Raw genomic sequence first — 15,573 nt, forward strand, 5'->3', positions numbered from 1 at the left:
GGAAAAGAGGGCAGAGATCTTTGTTGGAAATAAAAATAATTAGGTATATACAATAATTAGACAAATTAGATGGACAACTCAGGCAAAAAAACAACAACTTTCTCTTGATTTATTCAAATAGTTCAGGCAGAGGTCCATGGTTTGGGGTTGTGTTGTTTGAATTATCTTGAATTTCACCTAAATTCCCCATCTTGCTTTCATATAGGTTTTTAAGGGATGATAGAACAGACATAAGGGACTCATTCTGGAAATGAACTTTTATCTGTGTGCAGCAGATCCCAGTGCTTTCAGAACCCTGTTCTTTTAACCAGGGTCCATCCACAAAAGTCAAATTACTACACAGATTTCAAGGAAACTATATAATTATTCTGTTATTCTCGTTTGGCCTTCACAAATAGCTGGAGTATTGGGAGAGAAAGAAGTGGTCAGAACTTGGAAGAGGGGGCACTGCAGGCATGCACATGTGCAACACTAAATACCGTTTCTTTCAAATGGACTCTTCACACCCTCCCCAATTATTCTAAATCCTGACATTCATGCAATTTCCTCATTGGTCTCTACGGATGGGATTTTGTTTTGACGTGTTGCAGTGTGGGAAAAAATGTGTTCCCATGACAAGGGTGTTGACTGCAGCTGTTTGATGTTTGCCACAAGTTCATCCCAATGTTCGTTCACACATGTCTGTGATGCTGCCAGCTCAGCAGCTCCGGTGTTTCAATAACCGGTTGGTGTTTAAAATGTTCCTCCATCTGACACCGCAGCACTGATGAAATGTGTTAGAAATGGTGAGTACCCTGCCAACTGTTTGTCAGATTTCTCTGCGAAACCTCTGGTGTCCTTGTCAAGTTGAAGAGGTGTGGGTTTCTGACAACAATATGATCCGGTGCAGGTTTCTTTTGACTAGAGAAGAAGCCCCTACAATAGAGATAAGCCAGATAAGCCAGACGTTCTGTTGAATTAGGCCAAATCAACAGCAGAGGAAGCAAGAACATAATCTGTAAAGAGCTTTTAGGGACTTGTTCCATGTCTGACACTTAGTTAACCTAAAGCGAACATACCCAAAGTTCTTAAATTAACAATAAAATAATGGTTTTTGTTTTCAGATATTATTATGATATATATATTTCAAATAAAATGTATTTTATTCCTTATATCACAAAACCTTATTCAAAAAACCTCCTTTCTATTGACATTTCACAAAACATGCATTTATATATGATTCTGTGTGCAGGCATGCACATGTAGGCTTCAGAATGTAAGCCTTTTTCAAACAGATGGTTCTTGCTTTAAACGTGTATAAATATAAATTATAGCTTTGACAAAGAAGAGCATTTAGAAATGCTGCAGTAGGAAGGAACTAAATCTTTGAAAGATGAACAAAAATGATGCAGATGCTAATGTTAAATCTAAATGTTCAGATGCTAGTCACCTTACCAAGAACCATGACTGAAAACACAGTGAGGTCTCTTATCTTTGGTTCCTGGGTTTAAGTTAGCAAATCCCATGTTTCTGAGTTTTATTTTTTTAAAATATATTTTATTGAGTTTTTACAGAGAGGCAGAGAGAGGGATAGAGAGCCAGAGACATCGATGAGAGAGAATAATCGATCAGCTGCCTCTTACACACCCCCCACTGGGGATGTGCCCATAACCAAGGTACATGCCCTTGACCAGAATCAAACCTGTGACCTTTCAGATTGCAGGCCAACGCTCTATCCACTGAGCCAAACTGGTTCTGGCTATTTCTGAGTTTTAATTGTCATCAATGACATATTTCCAAATTTAATCTACTTCTTGTCAGCAGAATCAGCAAAACATTTGTTCCCTTTCTTTTGGATGCAGCTGCAACCAATTGGATGCACAAATAGCATAAAGGATGCTTCTGGGAATCTCTGCCCCTTCATGAAGTGGAACAGAAATTTGGATGATGGCAGGTTTTACACAATCAAAACAAATCAGAGCAAAAGTGATAATCCAGCCAATACTTCTGAGTATACAATTGGAAAGGCGTATTTTCCCTTAATTCTTAATGCTTTTAATATTCTCATATATTCATAAACTCTGTTTAAAGCCATGCCAAAGGAAAAGTCGCTGGTGTTATGACAATTGATGAAATGGGTGGGGAAATGGAAGCATGCAGAGGGCTTTTACATGGTAATTTATCCATTAAGCACATACATAAAATCTACAGTCCATTAGGATGGTAGCTCAGTACAAACACTGAGAGAGTAATTTTGCTTAAGATTCATATATGTAGCCCTGTGAAAACTCAGACTTATTAAATATCCTGATTACCGTTAGTCATTCATCCCTGGCACCAGAGTAAAACTTAAAATACATAATTTTTACTAAGTTACACAATTTCCTTTATTAAATTAAAAGGAAGTAGCTCATGATCAGTAAATAGAATAGTCACTTATTTTATATGCTTTGGGTATGAAATAAAAAATTTCCAAGTTGTGTGTGTGTGTGTGTGTGTGTGTGTGTGTGTGTGTGTGTGTGTGTTTCAAGTTGTTTTTAAATGGTCAATACCAAACCAAATTTCACTTGAACTGGATGGGCAATTAAAACAGGTAAATAAATTTTTATACTGAACTATAATATTTAGAGCAATTGAGAAAGAATGAAAAGTGAGAAGACAAGCAGATAAAACAAATAAATTGGAAATCATTCCTAGAAAAGTAATGACAACTGAAAAATTTCTACTCATCAAAAGACACCATTAAGAGAGCCTAAACCAATACTTGGAAAAGATAGTTGCAACACATAATGACTAACAAGGGACTCATGTTCAGGATACATAAAAACACAAATAAGAAAAAGGCAAACAGAAACATCGGTAAAAGTCTTGAACAGGCAATTTTCAAGAGAGGGCATCTGAATGACCAATAAGCATTTGAAAAAGTGTTCAACCTTGTTAGTCATCAAGGGAATACAAATTTCAACCACACTACCATGCCCTAACAGACACACTTGCTTGGCAAAATTACAAAGATCCAAAATTCTAAGTGGTGTTGTGGAATTTTAATGTACTGCTCATGGTAGTAGAAAAACCATTTAGAGTCTAGATTGACATTATCTATAAAAATTGAAGATACTCATTCACTATGGACCATCAGATTTCCTCCTGCAACAGGTACATGTACAATAAAGTTAAGAGCAGCATTGTTTGAAACAGTCAAAAATTGAAAACTATTCAAATGTCCATAAACAGTAAAATGGGTGAATACTCTGTTGAGTATTCGTCCAAGAGCACATATGATAGCTTTCATATAAAGTTTAAAACAAGCAAAACTAAAATATAAATTTTAGGGGCACATATATTAATAACACATTTATGAAGAAAAACAAAGAAATAACTCAGAAAATTAATAATCATCATTATTTCTTATAGGAGGGAGGGAGTTGAATCAGCACAGGAGAGATGTGAATTTGGGGAGGAGGGAGCTGGCACTGTTTTATTTCCTGACATTGGTGGTAGTTACTCTGAAATTCATTTTATCATTATTCATTTAACTATGCATTGATGGTTTGTACTCTATCAATAAGTGTCATATTTCCCAATAAAATGTTTTTAAAAGATAAAAGGCAATCCAATTAAGTAGAAAATTATGAAGATTACAAATATATACCTACAAGATTATTTTTAATTGTGTTCATGTTATGCAAATGGTACTTGTGCTTTGGAAAAAATTGATAGCAACACGCATAATTTGGAAAGCAATTTCTCAAAGTACTTGTACAGAACAGAAGAAAAAGTTTTCTGGACAATGTTGTTAAATGGCTCATAAAGCAGCTTTAATGATGGCAATGACTGGTAGCAAAGATATATGTGAAGGATTATAAAATAACACTAGAGTCCTGGTGCACAAAATTCATGCAAGGGTGGGGTCCCTCACCCAGCCTGCACCCTCTCTAATCTAGGACCCCCTTGGTGGGAATGAGCCTAAACGGCCAATCAGACATCCCTCTCACAATGCAGGATTGCTGGCTCCAAATGCTCACTTGCCTGCCTGCCTGATTTCCCATAACCACTTCTGCCTGCTAGCCTGGTGACCCCCTAACCACTCCCCTGCCAGCCTGATCGACACCTAACTGCTCCCCTGAGGGCCCAATTGCCCCTAACTGCCCTCCACTGCCAGCCTGGTTACCCCTAACTGCCTTCCCCTGCAGTCCTGGTTCCCACAACTGCCCTCCCCGGCAGGCCTGATCTCCCACAACTGCCCTCCCATGCCAGCCATCTATTGTCCACATGGGGGCAGCCATCTTTGACCACATGGGGGCAGCCATCTTGTATTAGGGTGACAGTTAATTTGTATATTACTCTTTTATTAGATAGAATTGTTTCATGAAGTAGAAAAAGAAACATTTACTATGTTACTTATATCATGTATGATCTAACCAATATATATAACTGAATTAATAAATTAATTTTCAAAAAAACAATCAACAACCAAAGAAGTTAGAAACCAGGAGCCCAGCTTTATTTTTCGCCAATCTTTCTCTCTAATCTGATCAGAATTCACTGCAGAAAAACCCACCTGCTCTTGGTTCATTTTTTTCCATCATTACTCTTTAAGTTGTCCTCCTGGAAATCACCACTCCCCCTTTCCAACTTCAGCCCAATTCAAAACCTAAATCCTCTACTTACTAATTTTGTAAATATATATATCTCCTACCTAATAAAAGAGTAATATGCAATTTAATCAACAAGCCATGCCCACCAGCCATGCCCACCAGCCAATGAGTGTGAGTATACAAATTAACCACAAACAAGATGGCTGCCACCACAGAGAGCAGGAGGGATGCTTGGGTTTCCCCATTAATGGAGGAAGTCAAGCTTTCCACACACCCTGGGGGGCCCAGGTCTCCACTCAAGGATACAAAGTTTCAATTATAGAAGATAAATCCCAAGAAAAATGGTGGCAGCCACAGAGCTGGAGAGAGCAGACTAGGGTTGCCCTCCACAACAAAGGAAGTCAAGCTTTCCATCTGCCCTGGCTGGCCTAGGCCTCCACTCCAGTCTACAAAGTTTCAATTATAGAAAGTGAATAAACCAGAACAGAAATGGCTGCCACCATGGAGCAAGCAGAAGGCTTGGCTCTGCTCCAGGCTACAAAGTTTCAATTGTAGAAGATAAATATATCCCAAATACCAGCACCTTTGCTTGGAATGCCGAGGGCATGGCTGGCCTGAAAACTACCACAGGCCCCTTGCCCAGGCTGCCCCATGCCCCAAGGAAATATCCACCCTGATCTAGGACACCTTTCAGGGAAAACCAGCTGGCCCCCACCCATGTACCAGGCCTCTATATATTTAATAAAAGAGTAATATGCAGTGTTACCATCACTCAAACATACAGGATCAAGATAGCTGCCCCTATGTGGTCAAAGATCCTGCCCCAATGTGGACACAAGATGGTTACCACAAGATGGCCAGCAGGGAAGGACAGTTGGGAGGGACCAGGCCTGCAAGGGAGAGCAGTTGGGGGCAATCAGCCCTGCAGGGGAGGGCAGTTAGGGGTGACTAGGTCGGCAGAGGAGAGAATTTGGGGGCAAACAGGTTCGCAGGGGAGCAGTTAGACATCAATCAGGCTGGCAGGGCAGTGGTTAGGGGGTGATCAGTCGGGCAGGCAGAAGTGGTTAGGGGCAATCAGGAAGGCAGGCAGGTGAGCAGTTGGGAGTCAGCAGTCCTGGATTGTGAGACGGATGTCCTAAATGGGCAGTTAGACATCCCTCGAGGGTTCCCAGATTGGAGAGGGTGCAGGCTAGGCTGAGGGACACCCCCCCACCACCGTGCATGAATTTTGTGCACCAGGCCTAATTAGAACAAGTCTACTGGACACCTTTCGGTCATCCATTCCTCCTTCTGGACAAAGCCATGGTGGTGGGGGGCCAAGGCAGAGGCAGTAAGGGGCGATCAGGCAGGCAGGCAGAGGAGGTTAGGGGTTATCAGACAGGTAGGCAGAGGGGGTGGGGCAATCAAGCAGGCAAGGTGTTTAAGGGTGATCAGGCAAGCAGGCAGGTGAGTGGTTAGGAGCCAGAGGTCCCAGATGTCTAACTGCTGGTTTAGGCCCAATTCCACAGTTGGACATCTCCCTAGGAGTCTCAGATTGAAGAAGGTGCAGGCTGGGCTGAGGAACCCACTCCCCATGCACAAATTTCATGCACTGGGCCTCTAGTATATATATATATATATATATATATATATATATATATATATATATATATATATATATATGCCTTTGCTTTATATTCAGTACAAATTCATTATCAACTGCTAGGTTATAAGATTTTTTACATAATTTACTCTTTATTCTTCACGCCCTACAGAAGTTATATTCAACTCAGTTACAGACAAGAACAAAGCACCTGGGGAATTGTATATTTGTTTAAAATACAGATCCACAGTGCAACACCCTGATTTTCTAGTTCTGGAAGTCTAAAGTCTAAAGTGGGGCTCAGGAATCTGCAATATTAAAATGGTTCACCAATGGTTCTAAAATGCAGCTAAGATTGAGAAAGACACTATGGTTCCTAGCAGTTGGATAGAATAAAGTTATATAGGAGACTCTAAACAAATGTGGATCTTAAATGATGAAAGAATAATAATATGTGGAAGTTTCCTTCCTAATAAAATACAGTTCATAGAGGGAATTTATGTTTCATCTTACAGATGAGAAAACTAAGGCATGAAATGTAACTTGTCCAAGGTCATATAATTAGTGAATGAGTGTCTATATGGACAAGAAATTATCTTCTTAATATTTGTCAATTGTTCTGTCTACCATATTAGAGTCCCAATGCTAATGGCAGAATCCCAATGAAATACTGCACAAAATATTTAATTAATTCAAGAGATTCAAGAATCTCATTTAAAAGTTCCATCACCAATCTGGCACATCAAATGTTGCTGCATTTAGTTAGAACAGTCTGTAAATTCTCTTACCTCTGCTATCTATTAAACATTTTTACTATAATTTTGTGAGACTGCCCCTGTACAAACTTTATGATTAAAATCCATCATAAAATCTTCCTATATTTGTTATAGAGTACCAGATAAGAAATATAAATTACAATTATATCAATTGCTTCAGCATTTCATATAGATTTGATAAAATTTAAAGAATATTTAAAATAACACTTGCATTTTATAGTTTAAGCCTATTTTACTGAGTTCTAAATAAAGAGAAATTGTGAATAGGGAATTTTCATTTTTTTATTTATTATTTCTAATTACCCTAATACTTTTGTAATCATACTCTATTTCCTATTGAAGACACTCACTAATATACAAACTTGTTATTCTGATATAACTGTTCTTCAACTAAGATAATATGATAAAGATTATGACCTGAAAAAATATGTTTGCATATTTTCAGAAAACAACTCCGAGACCATGTGGATTCCTGCAACAGAGAGGAATTGACAGGACTAACTACATCAGCCATGAAGACAGAAGAGAAACAGTACAAAGATGGAAGACGCTGATGACGCCTTGCCATACTAGCAGTCAGCAGCTGTGCATCACTGCAGGTTGCCCAGGTCGGATCTGCAATATCACCATTTGTCCACCATCCAAAACTGAAATATCATTGTTGACATGTACACATAAGGAACTTTTTGATATTGAAATTGGGACTCAAAAGAACTCTTGGCCCAGAAAGAAACTCACTACAGACTGATTCATTTGCCTCTCAGCATAACCATTATTGCTTGTCTCATTTTCAGTTCTTGTAAGTGTATTTCTAGTATCATATGATCTCACTCATCTAGGGTAAATGATGAACAACATAGACTGATGAACAAGAACAGACCTGGAGCAAAGGAAGCAAAGACCAGACTGTCAGACCTCAGAGGGAAAGTAGGGGAGGGTGGGGATAAGGGGTAGAGATCAACCAAAGGACTTGTGTGCATGCATATGAGCCTAACCAGTGGTCACAGACCACAGTGGGGTGGGGGCATGTGTGGGGAGGGGTTTGGGATGGGGATGGGGGGGAATGAGGATAAGTGTATAATACCTTAATCAATAAAGAATTTTAAAAAATTTGATCAACTGAATGAAAACAAAAATAAATGCTTACCTAATATAGATAAACATAACCATATTTTCATTGTATGAAAGAAAAACTATATAGAATTTGGGATTTTGATTTTTTAAGACATTTAATTTGGTTAAATTTCCCTATGTGGCAGAAAACTACAAAACACACAACTTATTATACTTAAGAAATTTGGATAAGGACATTTGAATAACAGATTCTTTCCAGACTGAACTTCACTCTCAATTCATTCAGAAGCACATGTTTAATGAATTTGAAAATCAAGTAGATTGATTTTATGTTAAGAATAAATAGTAGATTAATATATGCAAAGAAGTAATCAATTAGTATGTACAAGGTAGTATGCTAAGTATTATGAGGGACTGAAACATCATCACTTGTCTCCAGTGGCTATGTAATGATGGGAACAATAAGAAATGTATAATGGGATAGCTGCTAAGTAATTTGTATATTTATGCAGCCTCATTTACATCTAGGACAATGGTTGGTTCTCAACCAGAGCAATTTTGACCCTGAGGGGACATCTGGCAATATCTGAACACATTTTTGGACCAGGGGTGCTGCTAAACAATATAGAACCCACAAGACAGCTTCCCCTCCAACAAAGAATTATTGAGTGCAAAATTCAATGGTGTAAAGATTGAGAAACCCTGGTCTAGACGTAGAGACAGAAAATCATTTCAGAATCAGATTTTGGTTATTAAGGGGAAATTCATTTGAGTTACCTCACTTAGTCTTATAGATAGACCAATAGGCTGAGTGTATCACATTGCTCTATCTTGAATCCTCTTTGGACATAGTCACCACTATAGAATGACTTGCTTTGGGAACAATGACAAAGCACAAATGGAAGGTTAAAATATATGTTACCTTGGATATTGAGAAAGGGCATACAACAGTGCTAGCAAGCATATGGCTTGTGCTGCACCAGCAAAGCCAAGGATTTGGAGAGCCTGAGGGAGGGCTGGTGAAGGATGAAGAAAAGACAAAGAGAATAAGTTGGGTCTAGGTGGATCTTCTGTGCCTGGCTGAGGCCACAGAACCGATCCAGACTGCAAGCTGATGGTTTATTTTATAGTCATATAAAACAAGTTAATTTACAATGTTCTTATAAGTTTCACTTCTTTTGGCAGCACTTGCTGCACCTCCCACAGCTCATTAGATACCCAGGAAAGATCTAGAGTGCAGTCCCAAGATCAAGCTTAATTATGCTTAGAGGGCTGTGCTCTCCAAGCTGAGACCTGTTTGTGACTTTTGCAGCAGGTCAGTCTGAGGATTAACCCTATAACTGCTCCCCACAATGGCTGGGCAAGGACATCATTGCATTAGTGAATATTCCATCAATGGGTTCTGTAGAACCAAAGGATTGTGCAATTTGATAATACGTATGTAGACTGTACTAAACAGTAAGGCTGGCAAAAGTTCCAGTTCTATCTATGTGGCTTTTGGAAGCAAGAGCCCTTTGATTAGTTCATAGTGTTTGTAAATGATTCACTAGCAAAAAGAGGTCTCTGGTGGGAGATAAACATTTTATAAATGAAATGAGCAATTGACTGTAGAAATGAAAGTTGAGAGATACTGCATTGATTCACCAAACAAGTGAAGCACACCACACATTATTGCAAATGTTGTTATTGTACCATTCAGATACATTTTACCTGGCCATTGTACCCATTTCCCCAGATGCTGTGAATGATAATTACTAATAGCTATAGCTGCCTCTATTCTTGGAAGAATTGTCCTTGGCCCCAAGAGCTGCTTCACCTGGGAGGTTATGCACTCTATCCCAATATCTCTATGACTGATGGGCCTAAAAACTCTAGTCCCCTTGTCTCAAAGTCAAACCATTCTATGATTGGATTTATGCTCCAGACATCCCTTTCCTACCCCTTATACTGAGGATCAGGTCAAAGCTAGACTTGACCTGAGAACACAGCTTTGCTCAGTTTTTTCCCCTTTACCTATACTGCTTCCCCTACTTCCTTCAAGTTCTTTCCTTAAGAGCATTCACTCAATAAATTATTTTCATGATGAATCCCTGTTTCAAACTTTTAGAGAACCCAACCTTCACCATACATGAAATTAAGAAACTAAAATAGACTGCAAGAACATTATAGCATGCAAAGAAAGATTCATGTTCCATCATCCATGCAGGAACAGACAGGACAGGGGCCCATGACAGAAAGTTAAACATGAGATATTTGAAAAAACTGGGGACCCTTTAGAAGGCTGCATCCTCAGAAAATAATATAATAGTAAATCCTCAGTTAACATTGTTGATAGATTTTGTGACTTTAAGAGAAATTATGTATAATAAAGCCAATTTAACCATCAGCCAACTGATATAAACAAGTAAGTTCCTATGATATCTCAACAACATTTTAACCAAAACAATTTTGAATAAAATGACATTAATTAGAGACTTGCAATACTAGAAAAACCCTGTCTGCTAACAGAGGGAGATAGCAGGAATCCTGGGCTTTGGATAACAGCAACCAAAAAGTATCTATAGACAAATCAAAACACCTAGGATTTTACTTCATTTATATTTAGAATCCTAATTTATATTACCTGCATAGCCCAGGAACTTATTAGCTAAAAAATCAACATAACCTTGGACTGGGATAATACATGGCTGATATAAATGCATAAAATCCTCTGAAGCACTTTCCCCATGATGTTCCTGCAGAATAAAGTCCAAATAATGTGTGTTCATTATGAAAGAAAGAAGAATAAGAAGAGGAGAAGGAAAAGGGAATCACTTCTCCAGATATCCAGATATATAAAGCATATAAAGATTTATAAAAATGTATTTTTTAGTGATGGCCCTGAGATAGAAAAATACAACAAAGTAGCATAATAATAAGAAACAGACCCAAGGAGTCCAGCTCACGGCAAAAGTATCCTATGTGTGATTTTTCAGTTCAACTGAAAGGAGTTAAAGCAAAATTAGTTGGATAGGGTAAGGGGTGGAAGGAGGAGGAATGGTGGAGCTAGCTGAAACAAACAAAAAATGTTTTGCAGAAAAACAGTTCAGCAGAAAAACAGGGTGTTTTGAAACAAGAATGTTTTTCTTGCAAGTGCAAAACAAAATGTTGCAAAAAGGCCAGGAAGCACTCAGATAGCAGCACAGATAAAGAGCTGTCCTTTAGCAAACATAAGGGGGAAAGGCAGAATGATTCAGGGCAACCCATTTGGATCCCCTCCCTGAGTGGGAAGCCTGTGTTTGTTTGCAGTAAACTCCAGCCTTATTTGAACTACTCTGGTCCACAACTTCATCTACGATTCCTTGAGACACGACCCCCGGGAAAAAGAATTCCTACACACTGGTTTCCATATCACAACCATAGGTGATTGTGCCTGGCGAACCTCATGGAGTAAAGCTCTCTTCTCCACCCCAGACTTAGTGCACAGCCAGTCCGTTGCAATCACTGAAGACAGTTAGATGGCAGTCAGTGAACTCGGGACCCCTGGCCTGGCATTCCCCTACACATACTTGCATTTTTAGTATGGGTGCCGTTATTTTAAAGCCTGTTTCTGGAAGGCCTGCAGAAAAGGCCTTCTTCAGGTGTCTGCCAAAACCTCTTGATGGGGGTTGGAAGCACTTTTTCTCTCCTCTAACTCAATATTCAGTTCTTTTCAACTTCTGGCTCTTTCCTCTTTCCTCTCCAGGTCCCCAGGTCCAGAAAGCTGCAGGTGCCTCTTGTTCAGGGTTCCATTGACAGTGAGATGCTCCCCACATCTGGGCTGATCCACATGACCTGTGTGCCATTCTATAGGGGAAAACAGAACAAAGGAATTGGCACTTTCTCTGATTTAACCTCTTGCTTATAATGTCGGAGGAAGTTATTAAAGTCTTGACTGCTACTTTTGCTCAGCCAGTGTGGTTCAGTGGTTGAGTTGTCCTATAAACCAAGAGGTCACCAGTTCAATTCCCGGTCAGGGCAAGTGCCTGGGGTTGCGGGCTAGATCCACAATAGGGAGCATGCAGAAGGCAGCCAATCAATGCTTCTCCCTCATCATTGATGTTTCTATCTCTCTATCTGTCTCCCTCACATTAAATGCCTATCAGAAGACCTTTTAAAATTTTTATCTTTATTGTTGAAAGTATTACAGAAGTCCACTTTGGTATTTTTTATGTGTATGTGTTTTTTTTGTGTTTTTTTTTTTTTTTTTGTGTGTGTGTTTTTCTGTTTGTTTGTTTTTTCCCATTGACCCCCCTCCTCTCCACACACACCCCTCCCAAGCCCTCTCCACACTATTGTCCATGCATTATGCATATATGTATATAGGTTCTCTGGTTAATATTTCCTAGTCATACCCCTATACTAACTTCCCTCTGAAATTCATCATTGTATTCATGATTCTATGTCTGGATCTATTCAGTTTATCAGTTTATTTTGTTTATTAGATTCCACATATGAGTAAAATTATGTGATACTTGTTTCTCTGACTGGCTTATTTTGCTTAACATAATACTCTCCAGGCCCATTAATGCTGTTGCAAATGGTAAGAGTTTCCTCTTTTTTACTGCTGCATAGTATTCCATTCTGTAAATGTACAACAGATTTTTATCCACTCATCTACTGATGGGCAGTTGGGCTGTTTCAAAATCTTAGCTATTGTAATTTGTGCTGCTATGAACATAGGGGTACATATATTCATTTTGATTGGTGTTTTCAGGTTTCTTAGGAAATATTCCTAGAAGTTGAATCACTGGGTCAAATGGGAGTTACAGCTTTAATTTTTTTAAGGAAACTCCATACTATTCTCCATAATGGCTACACCAGTCTGCATTCTTACCAGCAGTGCATAAGGGTTCCTTTTTCTCCACATCTTGGCCAACTCTTGTCATTTGTTTGTTGATTCATTGATGATAGCCATTCTGACAGGTGTGAAGTGATATCTCATAAGCATTTTAATTTGTTTCTCTCAGATTGGTGACTTAAAGCATTTTTTAATGTCTCTTGGCCTACTCTATGTTGCCCATTTTTTAAAAAAATGAATCTTTATTGTTGAGATTATCACAGACTTTTCTCTTTCTACCATCCCTCCATCCATAGCCCCCCTCTATGCTGATCCAACCCCACTCCAGGCCCTTACCAAGCTATTGTCTGAGTCCATAGGTACTGTATACATGCATATAAGATTTTTATCTAATCTCTTCCTGCACCCCCACACCCTCTCCCCTCTGATAATCATCAATCTATTCCATTTCCATGTCCCTCATTCTATTCCGTTCAACAGTTTATTCTGTTCATCAGACTTTTTATTTGTTTGATTTTTAGATTCAATTATTAATAGATACATATTTGTTGCCACTTTTTGTTCATATTTTTTATCTTTACCTTTTTCTTCCTCCTCCTCCTCCTCCTCCTCCTCCTCCTCTCCTCCTCCTCCTCTTCTTCTTCTTCTTCTTCTTCTTCTTCTTCTTCTTCTTCTTCTTCTTCTTCTTCTTCTTCCTCCTCCTCCTCCTCCTCCTCCTCCTCCTCCTCCTCCTCCTCTTCCTTCTCCTCCTTCTCCTCCTCTTCTCTTTTTTTTCTTTTTCCCCTCCTCTTCCTCCTCCTCCTCCTCCTCCTCCTCCTCCTCCTCCTCCTCCTCCTCCTTCTTGTTCTTCTTCCTCTTCATCTTCTTAAATAATACCTTTCAGCATTTCACATAATACTGGTTTGGTGGTGATGAATTCTTTTAGTTTTTCTTATCTGTAAAGCTCTTTATCTGACCTTAAATTCTAAATGATAGCTTTGCTGGGTAGAGTAATCTGGGTTGTAGGTTCTTGCTATTCATCACATTGAATATTATTGCCACTCCCTTCTGGCCTGTATAGTTTTTGTTGAGAAATCAGCTGACAGTAGTATGGGCACAACCTTGTAGGTAACTAACTGCTTTTCTCTTGCTGCTTTTAAGATTCTCTCTTTGTCTTTTGCCCTTGGCATTTTAATTATGTGTCTTGGTGTGGACCTCTTTGGATTCCTCTTGTTTGGGGTTCTCTGTGCTTCCTGGACTTGTGAGTATATTTCTTACCAGATAAGAGAAGTTTTCTGTCATTATTTCTTCAAATAGGTTTTCAGTATCTTACTCTCTCTCTTCTTCTGGAACCCCCATAATTCGGATGTTGGTACACTTGAAGTTGTTCCAGAAGCTTCTTAAACTAGCCTCATATTTTTGGATTCTTTTTTCTTTTTGCTCTTCTAGTTGTATGTTTTTACCTTCCACATATTTCAAATTATTAATTTGAAACTTAGGATATTCTATTCTACTGTTGAATCCCTGTATATTATTCTTTATTTCAGTCAATGTATGCTTAATTTCTGACTGGTCCTTTTCCTTTTTTGGAGGGGGGGGGCGGTTAATCACTAAGATCCTTGAAAGCCTCACTAAGTCCCTTAGAGGTTTCTAGAAGATTCTTGAGTAACCTTATAACCGTGGTTTTGAACTCCATATACAGTAGTTTGCTTTCTTCCATTTCTTTCATTTGTGACAAGTTTCTTTGTCTCTGCATTTTTTGCTGCTTCCCTGTTTGTTTCTATGTATTCTGTAGAGCTGCTAAGTCTCCTTGTATTGATAGAATGGCCTTGTGCAGTAGGTGTCCTAGAGGGCACAGTGGCTCAGCCTCACCAACCACCTGAGTTGGACAATCTAGATGCATCTCTTTGAGGGCTGTGTACACAATCTTTTTGTAGTTGAGCCTTGATTTCTGTTAGTGTAACTGGGAGGAATTGACCTCTAGGCCAATTGGCTGTGGGGACCAGCTGCGATTACAGTGGGAAGCTGCTGTGCAGGAGACACCCTTATATGCAGGACCTGCTTCATTAGGGTTTTGGTGCTCACTAAGTCTGTACCTGGAGTGTGTCACTTATGGATGTGAAGAATTCTAATCTGGTATGGTCTCACACTGACTACTGGGTACACTGGCTCTTGGATCTCCAAGGAGGTGCAAAGTCAGCCACTGCCTGGGGCAACCCAGCAGGAGCTACAGAGAGATCTGCAGATTCCTCCTCTTTGAATCAGGTTTACGAGTGCCCAGACAAGGCCCAGCTGTGAAGCAAGGCAGGCTACTGCTGGGTCTTGGGCCTTTTACTGATAGGTTTGGGGCTCCCTTACCCAGCTACAGCTTATTTGAGAGGTTTTTAGCCTGAGAAAGAACAGGCCATTCATATGCAAAAGCTACTGCAAACAACTTGGGTGGGGTTATAAATTGGATTGGGGGGTGGGAGTCCTTGGGAATCACCAGGGAAAAGCGAACATAAATGGATGCCTATCAGTCCTGCAACCCAGGGGGTCCCAGCATAGGAACAATGACCACTGCAAGCACCTCTGTCTGAAAGAAAGCCACCCCTGAGTTCCTGCCCCAATGCCAGACAAACCAGTATTTCCTCATATGTGTCTGTGTGCCCCAGAGCCTCAACTGCCACTGGAGCTCAGAGGAAGCAGGAGCTTGTAAATTCAGTTTGCAGTGCCAGCCTTTTAAGAGGAGCAGCTGGGTCTCCAGGAGCCTGTGTGTCACTCAGC

This window comes from Pipistrellus hanaki, assembly GCF_964339955.1.
Source record: "Pipistrellus hanaki genome assembly, chromosome: X".
Classification (NCBI taxonomy): Eukaryota; Metazoa; Chordata; class Mammalia; order Chiroptera; family Vespertilionidae; genus Pipistrellus; species Pipistrellus hanaki.